Source organism: Diabrotica virgifera, chromosome 3 (genome assembly GCF_917563875.1).
Source record: "Diabrotica virgifera virgifera chromosome 3, PGI_DIABVI_V3a".
Lineage (NCBI taxonomy): Eukaryota > Metazoa > Arthropoda > Insecta > Coleoptera > Chrysomelidae > Diabrotica > Diabrotica virgifera.
Genome location: NC_065445.1, coordinates 111,497,257 through 111,520,850, shown reverse-complemented (window position 1 = coordinate 111,520,850; position 23,594 = coordinate 111,497,257). Strand labels below are relative to the sequence as shown.

The window sequence follows — 23,594 nt, the reverse complement described above, 5'->3', positions numbered from 1 at the left end:
CCCTCAATTGTTTCCTAATTACAATTTTTTATGTTTAGTCACATCCAAATGCACTTAGGAAAATGCATTTTCCTTGTTCAATAATCCAATTTACATTTTGTCATCATCACTTTAGTTCACAACGTAGCCTAATGTTCTTACGAATCGATTGCAACAAGTGTGATTGAGACGCATCCAATTGCAAAAATTGGGTAGGTTTTGGGCTTTTTACTGCTTCATTGCCTAATCATAAAATATAAAAATGCAACAAGAAAATAGTTTCAGAACTCAGAACTATATTGAGTATAAATATTACCAAGCATTTAATGCAGCATAACTTAGTCCATACGTAACATTATGTTTTTTTTAATAAAATATACAGTAGATCCCCGCAAATCCGAACTAATTGTAGTTGGAGAGATAGAAGCGGATTTTGTGCGTGATAAGTAATATGGAAAAACTATACGGGGATATGTTGAATTAGTTGTGTACATGACTTTCCCCAACGGGCGGAAACCAGAGTGGGGGACGATCGTAGCTATAAGGGGTCAAAGTCGCGGTTTTTATTATTTTTTTTGTGACGCTCATGATCGAGATAGTGCACCAAAATTTGGGAATAAGTAGATCATGCATGACCTAACTAAGTAAAATCTCCAGGGGCGGAACGCTGCGTGGCTGACAAAGGGGTGGGGGCAGGGGTGAATATAAAAATTATAAGGGGTTTTTGTGACGTTTCTGATCGAGATAATGCACCAACATTTGGGAATAAGTAGACCATGAAATAACTACGTAAAATCCCCAGAGGCGGAAACCAGAGTGGCGGACGAGGGTAGTTATAATGGGTCAAAGTCGCGGTTTTTATTATTTTTTTGTGACGCTCATGATCTAGATATTTCCCCAAAATTTGCGAATAAGTAGGTCATGACGTAACTAAGTAAAATCTCCAGGGGCGGAACGCTGCGTGGTCGAGAAAGGGGCGGGGGCAGGGGTGAATATAAAAATTATATACCCCACGCAGCGTTCCGCCTCTGGAGATTTTGCTTAGTTACGTCATCTACCTATTCCCAAATTTTGGTACACTATCTCGATCATGAGCATCACAAAAAAAAAATAATAAAAACCGCGACTTTGACCCCTTATCGCTGGTACCTATGATTAATGTGATTCCTAATACATTTCCAGTGAAAATAATAACTCTTTGATAAGTGTTGCCGATAAAATTTTTTTTATATGCGTGTCCGCGAAGATTATAACTCACAAAATATTTATAACGAAAATATTTAGTTGATAATAGATGCCGAAGAAAACAATTATTTTTGAGAACTTTTTAGTAATTATAATTTTCGTGGACCCACAAACAGAAATGATGTTTTTTGCTGATACTCCTCAAAAAATAAATTTTTTCGCTAACAGTTTATTAGGGATTATAATTTTCACAATCATATAATCGAAAATAATATTTTTTCGAGGCGTTCATTGAAAGTTCTACTCTTAACGGCATTTTTCGGAGTTATACTTTTCGTAGGCGGCGGCGTTGTAACTACCCTCGTCCGCCGCTCTGGTTTCCGCCTCTGGAGATTTTACTTAGTTATGTCATGGTCTACTTATTCCCAAATTTTGGTACACCTCTCGATCAGGAAAGTCACAAAAAACCCCTTATAATTTTTGGAATGAATGTCGACTCGATTCAAGTTCTCTGTTAACCCATATATGACAATATCAAAAGGCACCTCTAGGAAAATATTCCAATATGCGGTTCAGAGAACCTGTATGAAACGAATCTTTGTACTCTAATACAGAGTATGGCATTAGTAAAAATAGAAAATATACGGTTTCGTTTTGATTTAAATCTGTCTCTTGCCATCCCCCGATAGCGCTATTTCTAGGTGTACCTGTTATCAAGGAGGCTATGCAAGAAGACAAATTTACACCAAAACGTCCGTAGTTCTCGGTACAAAATAAAACTATTTATACCGTAGTATGACTAGAATGCCCTCTAACGGGGAATAAGTGAATGAATGTCGACGAATAGTTTTATTTTGTACCGAGAACTACGGACATTTTGGTGTAAATTTGTCTTCTTGCATAGCCTCCTTGATAACAGGTAGACCTAGAAATAGCACTATCCGGGATGGCAGGAGACAGATTTAAATCAAAACATAACCGTATATTTTCTATTTTTACCAATACCATACTCTGTATTAGAGTACAAAGATTCGTTTCATACAGGTTCTCTGAACCGCATATTGGAATATTTTCCTAGCGGTGCCTTTTGATATTGTCATATCTGGGTTAACACAGAACTTGAATCGAGTCGACATTCATTTCACTTATTCCCCGTTAGAGGGCGTTCTAACCATACTACGGTATAAATAGTTTTATTTTGTACCGAGAACTACGGACGTTTTGGTGTAAATTTAATAATAAATAAAAAAAATAATAAAAACCGCGACTTTGACCCCTTAAAACTACCCTCGCCCCCCACTCTGGTTTCCGCCCGTTGTGGAAAGTCATGTACACAACTAATTCAACATATCCCCCTATAGTTTTTCCATATTACTTATCACGCACAAAACCCGCTCCCAGCTCTTAGACTATTAGAGGGACAGCCTGTTCGGATTCCGAAAAGTTCGGATTATCCGAAAGTTATCCTAACTAATAATTCAAAGCTTTCGTTGTCCTTGATTTTAAGTCGCAAAACGTTCTCACAAGAGTGTGGACAATATTTTTGGACTCAAGTTGACTGCAAGAGAACCGAAGTGTTTGTATTTAACCTTTATAAGCACTACGTATAAAGTACGTATTCATTTTTAAGAAATTTTTAATCTCAAAGTCCTATTAATACTACATTGTTCAATTTTTTAGTTTTACTTCGTATAATAAACTTTTTTTTAAGTTCTGTCTTGAATTTTTCAATTTTTTTCACTTTCTGTTGGTTTGGTTTTGCAGAACGTTCGGATTAGCGGGGTTCGGATTTGCTGGGTTCTACTGTACCTATAATCACATGCATTGTTTTACTGCCTACATCACAGTTCCAAAGTTGCTAATTTCTTTCACACAATTCACACCTTAAATGTTTATTTGTGGCGGATGAGTTAGAAATGCTAATGAACTAACCAATTTCGAGATTTACGATGATGCAACTCAATCCGTGTCCCCGTTTTTTATGTCGTGGATAATAAATTTGGTGATCATTGTGTAGTAAGTTATTACCTTTTGTTCGGAGATGTATTTAGCAAATAAATTAAATTAGTAGGATATTTGCAAAATGCCGCAGTTTCTTAACGATCCTTAATGGAGCTGTGTCCCAATCCGAAATTAAAATAGGTAAAATGATAATTTTATTCCAACAAATTAATAACAATAATATAACTGCATATTTTATGAAACATTAATTAATTTTGATTATATTTTTAATAAAATTAATGTTTGAAATTTTTTTATCTCTACGTAATATGCCAGCCAATGAGAGCAAAAATAGGATATTACCTCCGAATTCTATCCTACTGCATGCATTTTAATTTTGGGAATACGCACTCCTAATTCAAAGTCTACCCTACGCCGATGTGCGCTTTTATCTTGGAGGTGGTTCCCACGCCTTCTCGGGGGTGAAAATTTTTTTGGTCAAACTAACCACGGATGTGGCTAGAGAATCTAATTCGAAGATAAAACAGTTGTATAATTTTTTTTGAAAACCCAATACTTTTTGAGTTATTCGTGGTTGAAAATTTGCTATTTTCATTGAAATAGTCTTTTGTACGGGTTTTTTGCGAATACTGTAAAAATTATGCATCTAACGAACAAAACTATATTAACATTTTGGTAGCTTATGAAAAATCAAATACATAGATTCAAATCAAATAGTTTCTTCGTAAAGCTTTTAGTTATAATACAAAAAGAGATATGTTAGGTGAAAAGAGATTTTTTTGGTGCATGCTCAGATCGGTGTGTTCAACTTCAAATAACAAAGAAATAGTCAATTTTAAGGGTATATTTCCAACCAATATCTTTTGTAGTGCTTGAAAACGCCTTTAAAACCAGCACTGTTAAATGTTGATTACAGTCAAACTACACGAGATATGAAGCAAAAAAAATTGATGACTAATTTATTTTAAGATATAATGCGAAGTGTATTTAACCCCTCATGCATCAGATTTAAATGCATCGTTTTACTTCTACAATGCCTTTTATTATAGTGTTATTTCTATGTTCAAAAAGTTAGATTGGTTTAAAATGCATGGTTAAAAAAAAGATCAAATTATAAAGCGCATTTGTAAATTTTCTTAAAAATCTTCCTTTTTCTCCATGTAACTCGAAAATAATAAAGAGATACTAAATGAAATACTAAACAAAATTGTTATCTGAAAAAACCCTACATTTCTGTAATGTATCTTTTTTTCGTATCTCTTATCATTTTTGGGTTACATGGAGAAAAAGGAAGATTTTTAAGACAATTTAAATATGCGCTCTATAATTTGATCTTATTTTTCTCAAAAACCATTCATTTTAAACCCGTACAACTTTTTGAACATAGAAATAACACTATAGTAAAAAGTATTGTAGAAGGAAAACGATGCATTTAAATTCTGATAGATGAGGGGTTAAATATACTTCTGATTTTTTCTTAAAATAAATTAGTCATCAATTTTTTTGTACCATACGTCGCTTATTTTGAATGTAATCGACATTTAACAGTGTTCGTTTAAAGGTCTTTTCAAGCACTACAAAAGGTATTGGTAGCATGATACCCCTAAAATCGACAATTTCTCTGTTATTTTAAGTTGAATATACCGATTTGAGCATGCACAAAAAAATCTTTTTTCACCAACCATATCTGTTTTTGTATTATAACTAGAGAATTTATGAAAAAGTAAATCTCTTGGATTTTTCATTAGCTAAAAATATGTTATTGAGTTTTCAAAATAAAAATTATAGAACAGTTTTTTCTTATAATTAGAATCTCTGGCCACTCTGTAGTTATTTTGACCAAAAAAAATTCCACCCCCGAGAAGGGGTGGGAACCATTCCCAAGATAAAAGCTCCATATAATATAGGGTAGAATTTGTTTCTTGAGCTATTCCTTACTTACAGTGAAAATATCAACTAAATTGATGCAGTAGGATGGAATCGGAGCCAAATACCCTCACTGACTGCACTATAAATAGCTACTCAAAAATGAATTCAATCGCATATTTTATGATTATCTAACTTATTAAAAATCAAATTAACGAACTTTTATAGAAAATGGTCCCAAAAACAAGCTAGTAATATAGGGTGCTAAATAAAAACGAAACTTTATCCACATTCCGAAGCATTTTTCGGGGATTTTTATAAAAATGCTGCTGGTATAGAATTTTTTTAAGAAATTTCCACAAAAAGAAATCACTGAGCGATAAATCTGGTTAATAAGATGATAGTCAATTCAGCCGCTGTTATCAATACAGTACCTATAATACAATAATACGACGCAGTCTGGTTCTAAATGCCGAAAAGGTAGTCATGAACCTTTAAAAGCGTACATTGTTTATACACTTCGGAATTACCTTCGTACCTAAGGGGGCGGATCCAACATGGCGAAAAGAAATTGAAAATATCAATCAAAACGAAAATGTTTTTGTCAAACTTGATGGTTTAAGTTCCCTGATTAAAAAATCTAACATTTTTTTGAAAAACAAAATGGCAGATCCAATATGGCCGAAAGAATTTCGAAAATTTTGTTTTAAGCGCATATTTTTTTGAAATTTCATATTATATGATTGCTGAATGCTGATTGTTGATCGCTGATTACCAATACCTACATTTTTGTTTTTGAAGTACAATATTTAGAACCTATTACTTATGTACAACCGCCCATACATACACTATATAATCGCTAGAACCATGTAGCTAATTTTTGAATGTATTTTCTAAAAATTTTGATTATTTTAATATAGGTATTTTTACTGTTTATTCATTAACAAATTTTATGCATTTTTCTTGTTATCAAATCTTTAGTCAAATTTTATCTTACATTAATACATACTTAAAAAAGAAGAATATGCTTTACAGCAATCAAATTGATAGACTACAAAACGTTTTACAGCGTTTTCAATATACGCATTCTTTTTTACTTTCACTGCCGGCCAAAATAAATCGTACATGGCTCACTTGTCCCGGAGTTATGAATAAGAATAGATCCGGTCTAATCCTTAAACCTGCGTATGCGTATTACGATAGTATGAGAAAACTACTGTAAACATGAAAATCCCTAAATAGGAGCTTTTTATTTTATCTCACGACCACGTTTTTAGCATTTGGAACCACTGTGTGACAGTATGATAAGGTTTACAGGGTGTTTGGTAAAGAATGGGCCATAGCTTAACCTTAGGTTTCCTGATTCCTGAGGTTAAAATGGGTCGATTTAAGTTAACTTACCTTAGTACGAAAGTTGATAATAACCGAAATACAGCGTGTCAAAGTTAAACTTTTATTTTATTTATTTTTGAATATTTCCTGACATGTAATATGGGATAATAACACGAAATTTCGTAGGCGGGGTTTTTTCGCTGTATTACGCAGAGGGCGCCACATACGCCTTTCAGCGCTCATTTAATAGGTTCAATTTTTTTTTTACCTACTCTATATACTATTTGAATAAAAACTTTTATTCTCTTAATATTTTTACTTAAAAAAGGTATACTATATTCATCTCGCTAAACTCAACCGTTTTCGAGATAAACGTATTATTTTAAATCAGCGAGGCAACATACTATAATTTTTTGCATACTATCATAGTACTAACACCCAAAAAATAACTTAAAACCATAATAAATTTAAAAAATTGATCGCAAATTTCTTTAAATTGAATTATCAAAATGGCACAATTATTATGGTTTCAAGTTTATTTTTCGGGTCTAACTACAATGATATTATGCAAAAAATTATGTTGTAAAGCAGGTTTAAAATGCGTTTATCTCGAAAACCGTTGAGTTTAGCGAGATGAATCTAGTATACCTTTTTTAAGTAAAAATATTGAGAGAATAAAAACTTTGATTCATAAAGTAGGTAGAGTGAGGGATAAAAAAAATTGAACGTATTAAATGAGCGCTGAAAGACGTATGTGGCGCCCTCTGGGTAATACATCATTTTTGCTGACGAATTTAGAGTTCTCATCAAAAAAACCCCCGCTTACCAAATTTCGTGTTGTTAGTTATCCCATGCATAGGCGTAACCAGGATGATCCTAAGGGGGGGTTACAACTACTGGAAGGTCTCTGAGACCTATGGTGTTAAGCGTATAGAGCTCAAAGTACATCCGAATGGGGGGGTTATAACCCCCAAACCCACCCCTGGTTACGCCTATGATCCCATGCCTATCAGAAAATATTCAAAAATAAATAAAATAAAAGTTTAACTTTGACACCCTGTATTTCGGTTATTATCAACTTTGGTACTATGGTAAGTTAGCTTAAATCGACCTATTTTAAGCTCAGGAATCTAAGGTTAAGCTATGGCCCATTCTTTACCAAACACCCTGTATATATTATACTAGACCTAGATATGGCTGCCAAACAATTTAAAAGGTTCTCATATCGTCATTTGAAGACACAATTATCCGAAAATAGTCACTTATAATCCATTACTTTGACTTTAAAACAGAGGAACTATAATCAATTGACGTGTAATAAACATTTTATAAAAAATACAGATAAAAAATTGTGATGTGAGATGGTACCACCCATAAAGGAAAGTAAAAGTAAATATGGAAATATACCTATTTGGAAAAATAAAATAGCAGATCTTGTTTATCGACCTCTGAACGGTATATCATCATTGACGAAAACTTCTTTAACACGAACAGCTCTATTTGTGTCAATTTAAACGTCGCATTTTTGAGGAATCCTATTTCCTGCGGTAACTTTTTTATAAAGCAAATATAAATCTCAGTTAGAATATAAAAAGGATCCAAGGCGATATGTTTAACAAATCTCGTAAAAAATCGTCGAGTTGGGAAGCACACTCAAAGGATCCATCAAATTTGGATTCGGCCTTGTTGTTAATTAAATTTGTTGGTTGATATATTGCGATATATTGGGATTGTTATTTTGCGAACTTACTGTATAAGACTTTTAGAGACACATTCAGAATATTTCAGAAAGATTGCGTAAATGGCGATATATAAAAGTTCTCAGGAGCTGATTTCTTGATAATCTCAAAAAAATGTTTTTAAACTCTATTTTTTTTTTCTTTATCTAATGGCATAGACATTATCGAATGACAAAATATATGGAGTGCACAAAGTCGAATCAACATGAAAATCTGAAGCAGTGTTGCCAATCGCCGTATAATTATCCGATTTTCGGATCTTTTTAGAGTTGTCGTATCTTCTTCGTATCTTCAAATAAATCGGATATTTGCGTATATTTTTCGGTGTATCTACCAATCTACTACAACCGACTAATAACAAAAATAAACTTAAACAAATCCGTTTCTCATCCATATATTTCTAACAACACTTTAATTATTTTCTTATATTCTAACAAAAATTGTTTATTAATTGTTTAAACAATAAAAGCTGTTTTGTACAAACAATTTTAACAATATCGGTGAATCTTTTTACCTTAATCAAAAATGTTTCTATTTTGTTTTTAATTAATCTGAATCCAATTCTGACGTAACAACTGGATAATTTAAAAAAAAATTGAGCTCTTATACTGTGTGTCTGCGTAACTTGGAACCATATGGAAATTTTTTTATTGTCAATTTTACGAAAAAAAGTTATTCTTTATAAAAAGCTGTGCATGGTCTAAAATCTATGATGTAATAATAATATATAAACTTTTATCAATTTTATATGAGGTATGTTAAAAAATATAAATTTCGCTCAAGAATAAAGTAGGTCCTTTTATTTGAAATTCACAATATTTCAAACAGAATGATATAATTGAATATTAAAACATAGTTTTTAATTTAGAACAACGTTTTATAACATTATAATAATTTTCGATATTGTGAAATATAAAAATACTTTACTCTTCTTGAGCAAAATTCATATTTTTTTATATACCTCGTATAAAATTGATAAAATTTAAAATCTGATGTTGCATCTTAGATTTTATACCATGCAAAGCATTTTATGAAGAATAACTTTTTTTCGTAAAATTGATAACAAAAAAGTTTCCAATAGGTTCCAAGTTACGCAGACATACTGAATAAGCGCTCAAAATTTTTTTTTAATATTCCTTATTTTTTAAGCTTGTTATTAAATGTATTCTGGGTTAGTTGTACAGAAAAACGTTTTGATGACTTTGTATAAGCATTTTTTAACTGATATTTTTCGATGGTTGTATTACATTTTTTATCTTTCTTAATGTTTTCAAAAAAAATTGTTTATATCATTTTTAAAGTAAAATAATTTAGTGCATTTTACAGATTACATCTTATAAGTTTTAAAAAAACACCTATAAAATTGTAATATATCCGTTTAAACTTGAGTATAATATCCTCTTAAATTGGTAATTCTGTAAAACTACAGTGGTAATACTGTAAAGTATTCAAAAATTACATTTTTGAGGACTTTCTATCATTTTTTGAGATTTTTTTGAATAAAACATTGTTTAGTAGGATGTTTGAAAAGTAAGTTAGGCAAATTTGAGAGTTTTATAGGTAAAATTGTATTAGTAATAAATATATATTTTTAAATCATTTTTAAACAAAACTCTTGTTAAGTCCACTTTCCGCCCACACTGTACGTATGGCAATGTTTATGAGAGGGGTGACTTGAGCGTTTTAAATAAAGAATTATAGAAGCTGTAGATTTAATTTAAAAATAAATATTTATGTAAGGTTTTTTTTGTAAAATTTTCTGAATTTTCAGTGGTCCACTTTTATAAAAGTTTTATAAAAATTCATATTTTGGTAGGTATTTAAAAAAACAACTAATTCGCAGTTAATTTGTTTAATAAAAAATTAAGCACCCACTTTTGGAGTAGAAGTTTTTGATATGTTGTTTATTATACATTTCTTAATGAATTTATAAAAAGTTCTATCTTGTTTGATTTTTTCCCTAAGTAAAAACACCCATGACTCCATTAATGGTGACTGTTCAGTTTTTCGGAAAAATAAAGGGTGTCACATTTTTTTAAGGTAAAATTAGATACTTATGTAGATTCAGATTTTTCTATTGACTGGGTTCGGGGTAGTTTTAACCATATAAGTGTTGATTCAATTTCATTAAAATTAAATAAATCTGAATAAAATTAAAGAAAATAAATTAAAATTAAATTAAATTAAACAAAATTAAATAGAATCAAATAAAAATTAATTACTTAAATCAAATAAAACTGAATAAAATTAAATATCAAACAATAATAGTAGGTAAATACATGAACTAATCAGCTAGGATATGAGACATCAATCTATAAACGAAAATTGTTAAAATTAAATGGTAAAACAGAAAATCCAGTAGATTAAAAATTATTCTGTAATAAGTAGTCAGATAAAAGAATAACATTGGCAGCATTGATTTTAATTACAGAATAATTTTTGACGTAGCGTATCTCAGGGCGGATCCAGAGGGGAAGGGGGATTCACGGGGTCACAACCCTCCCCCCAAAAACGAAAATAAATATCAATTCAATAATCCTAAAAAAATAAAAACCGAGAGCTGTCAAACAAAAAAAATTTAGGCAAATCCAAAAAATAATTGAAAACCCACTTATCCTAGGGGTGGTAAGAATACCTGGCATCATGGAAAAGTAATTAAATCACCCTCAAGATCCACGACCCCCCCCCCCCCAAAATCATGGATCCGCCACTGGCGTATCTTTTTGTGACAAATCGGATCTTTTTCGAGCGATCATCGGATAATCTAGAGAAATTCAGTTGGCAACACTGAACTGAAGATAGACAACCATATTTACGAATATGCCTCCAATTTTCCCTACCTAGGCCCAATAAGAAATGACAACAACAACACCAGTCAAGAAATACAAGCACGGCTTCTTAACGGTAATAAGTGTTTTTATGCACACAAAGACTTAATATGAAAAGTAAGTTACTGAATCGTGAGTCTAAGCTTAGAATCTACAAAACAGTAATTAGACCAGTGGTCTTATATTCATGTGAAAATCAACTGAGAATATTTGAGCGCAAAATACTAAGGAAGATATTTGAACCAACACATTGCAGCGATGCTCGATGGCTCATGGAGAAGTAAAATGAACCACGAGCTGGATGAACTAATGCAGAGCGCAGATATTGTTCGATTTGTAAAATCACAAAGGCTAAACTGGCTTGTTCACTTAGAAAGAATGCCAGACAATCGAACTGTGAAATTAATCTAGAGATGGAAGCCCCAAGGAAATAGAACAAGAGGAAGGCCCCGTAAAAAGATGGATAGACGACGTAGAGGGGGATTTTAAAACCATGAACATCAGGCAGTGGCGGAGGAAAGTATCCGACAGGACAGAATGGAAGAACATGCTTAAGCAGGCCAAGACTCACAAAGGGTTGTAGCGCAATTAGAAGAAGAAGGTGGTTACATAAATGGCGCCCAACGTCTAAGGCTTTGTATACAGATATTTCGCGACCAACTACGGCAAACATATTATATATATATATATATATATATATATATATATATATATATATATATATATATATATATATATATATTCGTATGAACTTTACACATTGGTAAAACATACAATAGATTGTAAGAATATAAATGAAAACATTAAAGGCGGAAAGGCATTCCAATGACTCAGGAGTTAGTTCGTGGATTTCGATTAAGCTTCCTTCGAATCGTGTGGCTGGACATTCTTGTGTAATGTGGTGGACTGTTTGTTCAGCAGCATTGCATTTGTCACATAGCGGGCTGTCTGCGATGCCCCATTGGTTAAGTGATTTATTGCACACTCCATGACCTGCCCTGATTCGGTTCAGATTACACCATTCTCGGCGCGGAAGAGAGAAACCGTTGAGTTTGACTGTGGGATTTCCTATTAGGTGTGCATTGTTCACTTCTTCGTTCCATTCGCTTATCCAATGCTCATCGATTGTGAAATTGTTTGGAAGATTTTTTGCTGTTCTTGTTGGCGGGTTTCGAGATCTCAGCTGCAATTGGCCCTGGTTTAACTGATCTATGTCGGTATTTATTGGCAATGAGGGATTCTTTTGACATTTCTGGTATTGTGATTTAAGGGCAGCTAACCGTCGTGTTTTGGTTGGTGCAATGTTGCTTAGAACTGGAAGCCACTGAGTTGGTGTGCTTTTTATGGTCCCCGTAATATACCTTATTGTCTGATTTAGTTGTGTGTCTAGGACGTTAGTATGGTAACTATGTAGCCAGACTGGAGCCCAATATTCGGCTGCTGAATAGACTAATGCAAGAGCGCTTGTCCTGATTGTGTCTGCATTGGCTCCCCAAGAGGTGTTTGCAAGCTTGTGAATGATATTATTGCGAGTTTTTACTTTAGCTTCAGTTTTATATAAGTGTTCCTTGAAAGTTAGAGTACGATTCAGTGTTACACCGAGATATTTTGGATTTGGGTTATGTTTTAGGGTAACCCCTTCGCTTTCTATGTTTAGTCTGTAGTTCACTTCCCGGTTACTTAGATGGAAGGCAGTAACTTCTGTTTTTGTGGGATTTGGCTGAAGGCCCCATTTTTTAAAATATGTGTTAATAGTATGTAAGTTGCTTTCTAGGATAGCTTGGGCGTTCTCGATGTTTCTTTCTTGTATGCCTAAAGCCATGTCATCTGCCTAAATAAACTTGCGTGAGATTGTAGTGGGAGCGTCTGAGGTGTAAATGTTAAACAGGAGCGGCGATAGAACCGATCCTTGGGGTAACCCATTCTGTAAACTTCTGTATTTACTAGTTTTCCCATTAACGCTAACTTGGAATAATCTGTCACACTGCATTTGATTTATTAGCTTATTAAATGATTGGCATGGTACCATCTGGTACAATTTTAGTAGTAGTCCTTCTTTCCAAACCGTGTCGTAAGCACAAGTCAGATCAATGAATGCTACTGTCGTTTTGATTTTCTTTTGGAAGCCATTTTCAATAAATGTGGTTAGAGAAAGAACTTGATCACTGCAGTTCCTTCCTGGCATAAATCCAGCTTGTTCTACGGGAATATTTTCTCTTACAGAGTGTAAAAGTCTCGCGTAGATTATCCTCTCAAAAGTCTTATAGCAGACACTTAAAAGGGCGATTGATCTGTAACTCTCGGGCAATGAAGCATCTTTGCCTGGTTTACAGATTGCGATGACTTTGCTTTGCTTGAATAGTTTGGGGAGCTTTTGCGTCGTCATTATCTGGTTGAAGAAGTCGAGGAGCCACTTTCGAGTTTTTGGACCAATGTGTTTTATGAACTCAGGATATATTTTGTCAACTCCTGCAGCTTTGCGGCACTTAATTAAGTCTAGCTAGAGCGTTGAAAAGTTCCTCGGTCTCTATTTGCCTCATGATGGGTAGGCTTTGTTGAGATGCAGTTTTGATCTTTTTGAGCTGATATCGCTGATAACATATTATAAGGTTACGTGACGAACACCAAGGTAAAATGTTTAAAAGTACCAATAGAGAAATCATTTTGAGAGAAAGACATTTAACATTTTAGACAAGAAATTTAATACGATGGGGATCTGTTCACATAACGAAGAATTAACACTTTTTGCAACTTATATTCGTTAATCTGGTCATAAAACGTTTACAAATTTACAATCACAAGTTCAGTATAAGTAACTGTAATGCAACTAGTTTATTTGTCGTTATCATTTATACATGGAAGAGTTCTTTGTTCAAGGAAACTAACTAAGTAGAATTTGTCTTGATTCCCGGATTTTCACGAGATTTTATATATCACGGTAGTTGTGTAGGATTGCGTTGTAAATTCTGAGAAGATAGCTTAATGTCAGAGGCTATAAACGGATCTAATAAAGAAGTTCTTAATAAGGCGAATCTAGATCGATACCGTCATCCGACTAACGTACTTGGATAAATGAAAGACTGCTGGATATTATATAAATCTCAAGAGTAACGTTAAAATAGTTCACATCAAGTATTCGATGAAGCGTTGAGATAGAATAGACTTCAAAGGAATGCGAGTACAAAACTGTATTGTTCTTATAATTTATGAATCTGATATTATATTCAACAGAAGATTGTAAACAAGTAAAAAGATTTTTATACAAAAATGGAATACATAAAAGTTAAAAATATTAAAATATAATGAAGAATCAAAATGTATGGAAAGTTTCAAAAAAGTAGAAAATTCAAATAATACAAACGCAGAACAGTCAAAACGGAGAGTAGATGTTGTATTATCTCTATATAGGCTATTGATTATGTACTATAGAAAGGAACTACAACGTTAACGGGGTTTTATTATTTCATATGGTCAATGAATCTCTATATATGAAAAAACCGCGGAGTGCTACCATTTAAAGGGGTGCGTTTTTGAGAAATGGGTGAATTAGTCCCTGGGCACAGGTTACATTAGGGTGAGTTCTATGCACTTTTGGTACAAACACGTCTACATAAAAATTGTTTCTGGTTCAATTTCCTATCTAAATATAACTTTTTAAAGTCAAAGATACTTTTTTTTACAAAAATATATTCAAAAGAAAAAGCACAAAGAAACCCAAAAGAAAAAAAAATTGTTTTTTGTCCCATAACTTTTGTCCACGGGGATATAGGTATAGACACTGCTTCACAGAAAAAAAACTTACAAACCAATATCCAACTATTTAGATGTAAAAGTATTTTTTTCATAATTTCTTAAATAACTTGAAAATAAGCCTTCTTTTAAAACTTTACATTTTAAGAAAAGTCACCATAACTCAGAACACTCTGTACATAGGTATAGGGAAGTCTTATTAAACTATACCTTATTTTCTGCGGACAATTAAAAGATGCAATAAAATATAGGGTGTTCCATAAGAAAAAATATAACTTTGATACGCCGCCATTTATTGGGACACCCTGTATATTTCAAAATAATTTTAAAATGTAGATTTTATCAACTTACAAAGTACTAATTTAAAATTTTTTTCAAATCTTTTACCATTTCGCTGTAATCTTTTGTCCCGTTAGAGGTGACTCACCCTGTATACCTAAATGTAGAAAAAAAAAGTTATAACGGGAAATTTAAAAAGTAATCGTAAAAAATATAAAAACTCGTTAAAAGTATAAAATCTTGAAAAAGATAACCTCTTTAAAAGAAGTTGTACAACATTATACAGTAGAACATTTTAACGGTAATTGATTTCTATTCCTCTTACATGTACCACTGCATATGCCTAAAGTTACGTAGAAAAAAGGTACAGAACAATATTTGCGAAATAACAAGGAAAATTGCCCAAAATTGCTGTGAGTGGCGAACTTTGAAAAATCATATTTCGAAAACTGTAAATCCTAATCACCTCTACCAAACATCATTTTAAAGAGAAAATATGTAAGTACATATGTACAGAACTTATTCAAGGGAAAATACAAGGTATGGTACAAAGGTCATGACCAAGTGGCAGAGACTAACTAGTCTCGCCTGATCTAAGAAGAAGAAAAAGGCATCACAATATTTTCAACAAATAAAGCGTGTAAATATAATGTATTTTAATTAAATTTCTCTGTAATTAACCACTAATAAAGATAAGATAGTTATGTTTTATTTTTTGAACTCTTATCAGAAAGTACACAGCTCTTGTTATAAATGATAATTATTACGAATAATACATTCACGTTAGTGTATCTTGAATAACTGATATAGAAATTAAAATTACTGTGTAGTTGGTGAAAATGATAAAGATCGTGTCAAAAAGAGTAAGTGAAGATTTAAGCTACAACTCTCCACTAACATCAAATAGTTTGATGACATAACATTTAATGGTCGTTTTCTTTGATTGAAATGTAACCTTGGCATTTATATTAATATTTAATGATTATTTACCAAACCGGGTTTTAAGAAATGACGAACCCACGTTATTCTTCAAGGGATTGACAGTTCGTTTGAAAGTGAAAAGGAATTTTTTAGTCACGAAGTGAGTAGGATCAACGAATAGGAGACACCTTTGTTGGTAGGATCTTATTCAATATTTTGAATTAAACAAATGTAAACATTTTACGGTAGAGTAGAAATTTGAAATGAATGTGTCACTTTATGAAAGATGGTGACAAAATCATTTTAATGTTGTAATAAAAATGTTTCCTCTTATCAAAAGAAACAATATACACTGATCAAAACGAAAAAGGAGCCACTAACTTAATTTAATGTAACTTGTTTATTTCGTTAGATAGGAACTTGAAAATGTACGTTCACCCAGTAGACACATACAGTTTTTATAAATGAAAGGAAAAAACAAGTTTCTTATCTTCGTTTTTCTTGTATTCAGTAACAAAGCAAAAGTTGATAACATTTTGGAATCACATTTATTCCGTTATTGAATTTCTGTCGATATCTACGTTAAAGTTGTTAAGAATTAATTATGGATTTTGATGTGCTTGGAAGGCCCCGAATGCGCAGTGTATCTCACAGAGTTTCAAATTGCTAGGGCTAGGTTACTCAAGACGTCGTTCCCAAGAAATGTTAAATTTTAGTCGTGCTGCGATAATAGAGCCTGGACCAGACATGAAATGTATGGAGTTATTAGAAGACAACCTTATACGCATCTTGCAAGATCAACTACAGCTAGAGAGGATCAACTTTTACAACTAAGGGCCGTCATAGACCGTCGAAGTACTGCTCGAGCGCTACAAAATATAATAATAATAATAATAATAATAATGGAGTTTATTCGTAGCAAATAAATTATACAATAATAAACTCAGTTCCTCACTGAAGTTGTACGTACCTACAACTTGTGCGTGAGGGTTCAATTTTGATTGTCTTTAACAACACTAATCAATTTTAAAATTTACAAAAAGGAATCAAATAAAGTTTTTTTCGTTCATCTGTCTCGAAATTTGGGCTCCTCTTCTCACTAATTCAGTTACTATTACATGTTGTTTTTAGGACCTACGAAAATTTCTCATAAAATTCAAGAAATGATTGCAAAACGTTTCCTATGGGACTCCTCTGGTGGGACTTCGTTTTCTATGATAATTATCATTATTTTTAATGTGTTTTATCTATTTTTACAAAAATTTTTACAAATTTAACACTTATAAGTGACATTTCAAAAAATTCATTTTTGACATTTTGCTAAATGATTTGGTAAAAGCTATGGGTGAAGGAGTCACTACCCAAACTATGCGTAATCAGCTGCATAAACATGGGTTTGATGCAAGAAGGTCAGCTAGAGCTCCTTTGACCCCTGCACATCGTAGAGCTAGACGCTTGTTTGCAGAAGAACACATGAATTGGACTAGGGCACAATGGAGTAACCTTATGTTTACTGATGAGTCCAGACTTCTTTTAAATCGTGTTGATGGACGTGCTAGAGTCTAGAGAAGACCAGGCAAGCGCTTTTTGGATTCCTCAATTCAAAAAACCCAGGATCTTGGCGGAAGTTCCATTATGGTCATGGATGGGATAACTTTTAATTGCCGTTCTGACTGAGTAGTTATTCGGCTACGGGCGATGACGGCAGAGCGGTACATTAATGAATTTCTTGAACCACAGGTTGTCCAATTTGCTGAAAATATGGGTCCAGCATTTATCCTTCAGCAAGATAATGCGAGACCGCCAGAATAGTGCAAAATTGTTTGACTACCCACAATATTCAGGTTATGGAGTGGCCAGCGAGGAGTCCAGATTTAAATCCCATTGAACACATTTTGGATATACTTGGGAAGTCCTTGGAGGATCGTCATCCACCAAGAAACCTAGAACATGTCGAGGAAGTTCTAGTGGAAGAATGGGAACAACTAGATCAAGGAACTATTCGAAATGTGATCAAAAGCATGCCTGAAAGTTGTGCAGAAATTCGGCGAGTTAGAGGAGCCCATACACGCTTCTAATTTTGTTTTAAAATAATTTTTAACAACTCTGTTATTAAAAAAAAATAAAACGAATTTTTCACATTTATCATTTTTTTTCTCCAGAAAATTAGAAAATTTACAGTTCAGTAAGAAAAACTTTACTATGTTTATAGCTAAAAGCCTTAACTGTAATAGTCCAGGAACCGAAGCTTGTCACTTCGCAATTTTTACAGAATGGATCGATTTGATTGAAAATTTGAGAATAAGTAGTGGATAGTCCAAGTATCAAAATCTACATCATGCCGAAGGGCGCTTTTACCATGGCGGTGGTTGCCACCCCATCTCGGGGTGGAAATTTTTTGTTATATTTTGGCCTCAAAAGTTGATAAAAATATTCATTTTAAGTAAAAAATTTTCTATACATTTGTTTGATAAAATTAATAGTTTTCGATTTATTTGCTATCGAAAGTGTTAGTTTTATATCGACAAAATCAATGTTTTTCGATATTATACTCATTTACGGTTCACTCAATTTTTGCCGTAGAAAAAATTTTTTCAAACCAAGTTCTCGGAAATTAAATAACCTACAATTTCATATTTTAACATTTCTTCGTATCTCTGATGCTAATCTTTCTATTCTGAAGAAAATGGCATTTTTTACCAAACTACAAAAATTCCTTATTCCGTTTTAACTAGGTATGGGAAAAACCTACCGGTTTTAACCTAAAACCGATTTTTTTTACTTCGCAATAACCGGTTTTACCGGTTGTTTTTTTTGTCCCGGTTATAACCGGTTTTTTCTTTTTAAAGTAAAAACCGGTCATTAGGTTTTTACCGTGATTAGGATTAGATTAGGTATTATTTTCGATCCCAATCATAATTATTATTCTCAAGTAATTATTCCAAACAAATCCATAATTCAAATTTTATTTTATAAATACAGAAGCAAACTGAAAGTGCAAACTCACATCAGCCAGAAACAATTAAGTTTTATTATAATATTTCATTAAAAAGGTATTTGTAATCATAATATTTACATAAGAAGTGATCTGGTTGAAGTAGACACAAACATCATCTATTTTTCACACTTGACTCTTGACATTGAAAGTGGGTGAATGACTTTTTCTGATTACCAAAAATAATGTTCGGACTATGAATATCGAATTACCGATTACGAATACGAATCTCCAAGGATTTCTCTACGTTTTCAAAACGATACACCCATACAGGAAGCATTAAATGAGTTAAAATGTACCTATTATATAAATATACAAACGTGTTAACAAGAATTACATGATTAATTTTTTTTGATGGTAGTAAAAATAAAAGATAAATTGCAATATCCAATTTATTTTTAAGTAAAATATTTATGTTTATATTATTTTTTTTTAATCCCATTTGAAAGAGTCTGGGAATATTATTGCAACATGTATATATTAATCTTACGCTATATTATATTTAATAATAATCAATAAATATAATATAATAATAATAAAATATTAAATAAATATAATAATTAATCGAATAAAACGGTTTTATTAAAAATTGTGTTTTATTTATATTGATATGTTTCGATCATTTTGATATCGAGTATCGAGTCGAGTGGAGTATCGCAAAGTAAAGTGCATTGTAAATGAAACATTGTAACTTATTGGATTAAAAGAACCGAAAACCGGTTTTTGGAAAAACCGGCTTTTTTGGCCGGTTATAAACGCCAGGTTAAACCGTAAGCAAAAAAAAACGGTATAACCGAAAACCGGTGTTTTGTCAAAAACCGCCATCCCTAGTTTTAACTCCAGTTTTCTAAAAACTAATCATTCTAAGTCAGTCAAGCTTCTGTAATCTATTAATAATACATAAATAAAGAATAATTAATAAGGCCAATGACTAAAAACACTGCTAACTTGGATTATTATGCTTCCAAATGGATTTCTCCTTTTCTTTTTCAAAAAAATATATTGATTTTTTAACCGTAACTTTTTCATTTTTTATCCTAGAAAGTTTGGTAAAAAATAGTTTTGTAGGCTTTTATAAGATCTATAAGACTATTAATGTTAAACCCTTTTAGAATCGTCAGTTGCAAAAATAGGTGACTTTAAAAGGGTTGGTAAAGGTGGTTTTTGCATGTTATTACAAATTTTTGCAAACCAAGTTCTTGGGAATTAACTAAGCTACAATTTTATATTAAAATATTGTTTCGTATCTTTGATGCTAATCTTTCTATTCTGAAGAAATTGGCATTTTTTACCAAACTACAAAAATTCGTTATTCGCTTTTAACTTCATTTTTTTTTAAACTAAGCATTCTAAGCTGGTCAAACTTCTAGAAGCTATTAATAATACATAAATAAAGAAGACCAAATAAGACCAGGTGGTGAGGTGGATGTTTCCGATCATTTTTTCGCTGAAAAAAATAGCGACTGACATTCTTTTTATTATAAGTCGCTTAATTTTTGAGCTAAATACTATTTTTTTATTTTAGGAGATAGATATTTTTAAATATTTTAAATTATTTTGAACAAGTTATCCTCGAAAAATGCATAGTTTTCCCGTCTTTTGCCTTTGAAACTACAATATTTAGCATTTGACGAAGAAGAGCTAACATATAATAAAGTATAGCTCGATTACTATTGGTCTTACAGAAAATAAAAAAAAAACGGTTTAGTTTATTTCTTCAAAAGGTAAATTTTTGTTTAGCAAAGTTGTTTTGATAAAACGAAAACTTTTTGCGTTATTAGCAGAAAACTGATTAAAAACATTGATTTTTTCGATATAAAACTAACACTTTCGATAGCGAATAAATCGAAAACTATTAATTTTATCAAAAAAATGTATAGAACGTTTTTGCTTAGAATGAATGTTTTACCAACTTTTGCAGTCAAAATAAAATAAAAAATTTCCACCCCCAAGATGCGGTGGCAACCACCCCTATGGTAATAGCGCCTTTTGGCATGATATAGATTTTGATCCTTGGACTATCCACTACTTATTCTCAAATTTTCAAGCAAATCGATCCATTCTGTAAAAATTGCGAGGTTTTGTCCTATTTTAAGCTTCATTACTTGGACTATAAAATAAAAAAAATAATATAGTCATAAAAAGAATTAGTTCAAAATTACGAACATCTTTATAAGTGGCTCCTTTTTCCTTTTGATCAGTGTATTTGTGTAATGGGTATGTACCGTTATTATAAACTCCTCTTTCTTCTGGTTGAGGCATACACGCCAACAAAAGTCTAGAAACAATTTATAATAGTTAATATATTTTTTTGAAAATTGAAATTTTGGTATCAATGATAGTTTCGGATGTATTTGGCAAAATTGATAAAAATAAAAACTTTGAAAAAAAATTTAATTTTTTTCTCAAATTTTGTTCAAATTCAAAAAACGCAAAATTTTCAAATCGATTCCATTCCATTCATTGGGATTTCGCTTGTGTATATGCATTCTTGAAATTGTTGTCGAAGATATTCGTACAATTTCTTCGTTCCATACTTAAGGGGCTGTCCATTAATCACGTGAGGCTCGAAAGAGGGGGGAGGGTTCCATAAAAAATCACGAAACATCACAAGGGGGGAGGGGGTCTAGTAATAATATCACGTGTATTTATTTTTTAAGGAAAATGCCCGAAACTCAACTGAAAAGTGGCGTTACATGTATTTATTTTTTTGTCAAATGCACACAAAAATCGAAAGTGGCATTGGTGTAACTGATAAAAAAAATCATTTCTCATTCTAATATTATATAAACCAACAACACATTAACTTTCTTTGGTTCCACTCAAATTTCTTTAGCGACGCGGTATACTTTACATGGTAATTATTTTAAGTGCTTTATACCTACTATCTGATAAATTGGTAAAATGGTGGGAGTTATTCTGTTGTTTTGGCACTGAATATCTACGAATCTATGTAAGAATCGGAGGCACATTTCTTCTTGGATCTTAACACTAGAGTATTTGACATATTCAAACATAATATGTTTATTGTTACACAATTTTGTACAGGGTGATCAAAATATTATAATATTCTATTGACAAACTCAATATTTTAGCTCATGTATCAATACTTCAAAAGTATTGCCCATGCCCTACACAACTTTGTCAAGCATGATCTAGAGCAATATTTATCTTTACAAATGCACCTGGTATAGCGCGTTCAATCGCGTTGAGAGAAGAATGGCGCCTTTCAGCCCGGAATTATCTGGACTTACACTTCCATATGATTCTTATGGAACCCATTTGGATGAACAAGGGAGAACAAAAGATCATGACCTTGAAAAAAACTTTCAGAAGGCTGGTGAAGTTCTCTCAGAAGTATGGAGTAATACGGTTATTGACGGTCATGGCGTCGTAGCAGAGAGCAGAGTATGTCAAGCCAGATAACATTGTCGAAAGTTTTATTCCAGATCTATCTTCCCAGCAGTGGTATAGCAAGCATGTGTGAGAAAGTCAATATTTGCTTTAGGTATATAATATGCGGAGTTCTATAAGATTCATTCTTTCGGAACGATTCGTTATACCTCCTTACCCGATTTTGCATTCGTTCGGTGGCCTATATTATATTCCAGAGCCTCAAGAGCATGATGACAAGATCCATCATGCTCCATTTCTTCTGCGACGTTCTCTCGAAATTACTCCAACGTATGAAGTCTTCGGCAAATTGATTTATGACCAGTATTGCCCTAGCATGCAGAAGGATCATCAGATACTTTTGAAAGGACATGTCAGCTGTGTGCACTGGACTTCTGTACAAAGAAAAAAGCTAAAGCGCATGTGAATACTTGTCACAAGACTCACAAGCAACTGAATCTGAGCAATAACACTCTAGAGATGCACAATGTTCATCCTTCCTGCATCCTCACGCAACGATCGAACAGTAGATCGAGAGAGATTATCTGCGTAGTGCGCGAAAATAATGACGCCGAATGGCTTGATGAAACTGATGTGGATCTTCAACAAAGCACTGTGCCAACAACTGACTTGCTAGATGCTTATCCAGTTATTGGTGTTGAAGAAAGTCTTGCTCATTAGTGATCCGAGGACACCGTACATTAAATAATGTTTATGTATAATACATTTAGTATTTAATACTAATTTAGTACAAAAATGTTTTTCGCATTTTTTTCATTATTTTTGTCAGTCAAAAACAACCTGCAACCTTTCTGTCTACCTCTAAACGTTATTATTGTAGTCTTTAATCTTTTATAAAAAAAATTGATGATACTTATCTACCTACTATACGTGTATTTTATGGATATTAAAAAAATAGATTTTTTGTAGATCCTAAAAAATATCACGTGATATAGGGGGTGGGGGGGGGGAGTCTTAAACCTCACCATGTATCACCAATGGGGAGGGGGGTTAAAAAATGCCAAAAAAATATCACGTGATTAATGGACGGCCCCTAAACAATTCTCCGGGTATATCCCCTCGTCCGGGTACTTTGTTCCTCTTCAGCTGTTTACATACATTTTTAATTTACTCTGTTGTTAATCTAATTGGCGAACCGACTATTGAAATTCTATCTTGGTTTTGATTTCCACGTTCTTGAAATTCGACTCTATTCTCTACCAAAAGTTATTTGAAATACTCTTCCCAGTCTTCAGGGTTTATGCTCTGTATTATGTCTTTATTATTTTCTTTTCTTATTTCTTTTCTCTATCGATTTATCTCTGGAAGATAAATAGGCGTACCAGTTTTCGTTTTTCTCAATAA

At 32.5% G+C, this 23,594-nt stretch overlaps 1 protein-coding gene across 5 annotated transcripts in view; it reads left to right on the top strand.

Moving 5' to 3' along the window:
• Nucleotides 1-23,594, top strand: part of LOC114332128 (putative polypeptide N-acetylgalactosaminyltransferase 9) — a 602,804-nt gene that overhangs the window by 355,575 nt on the left and 223,635 nt on the right. Inside the window, exon 1 of one of the 5 annotated variants that reach the window (XM_028281863.2) lies at nucleotides 15,679-15,783. The exons of 3 other annotated variants lie outside the window; for them this stretch is intronic. The gene's annotated coding sequence lies outside the window, so the exon portion shown is untranslated. One more of the 5 variants, XM_050646838.1, reaches the window with a different exon arrangement.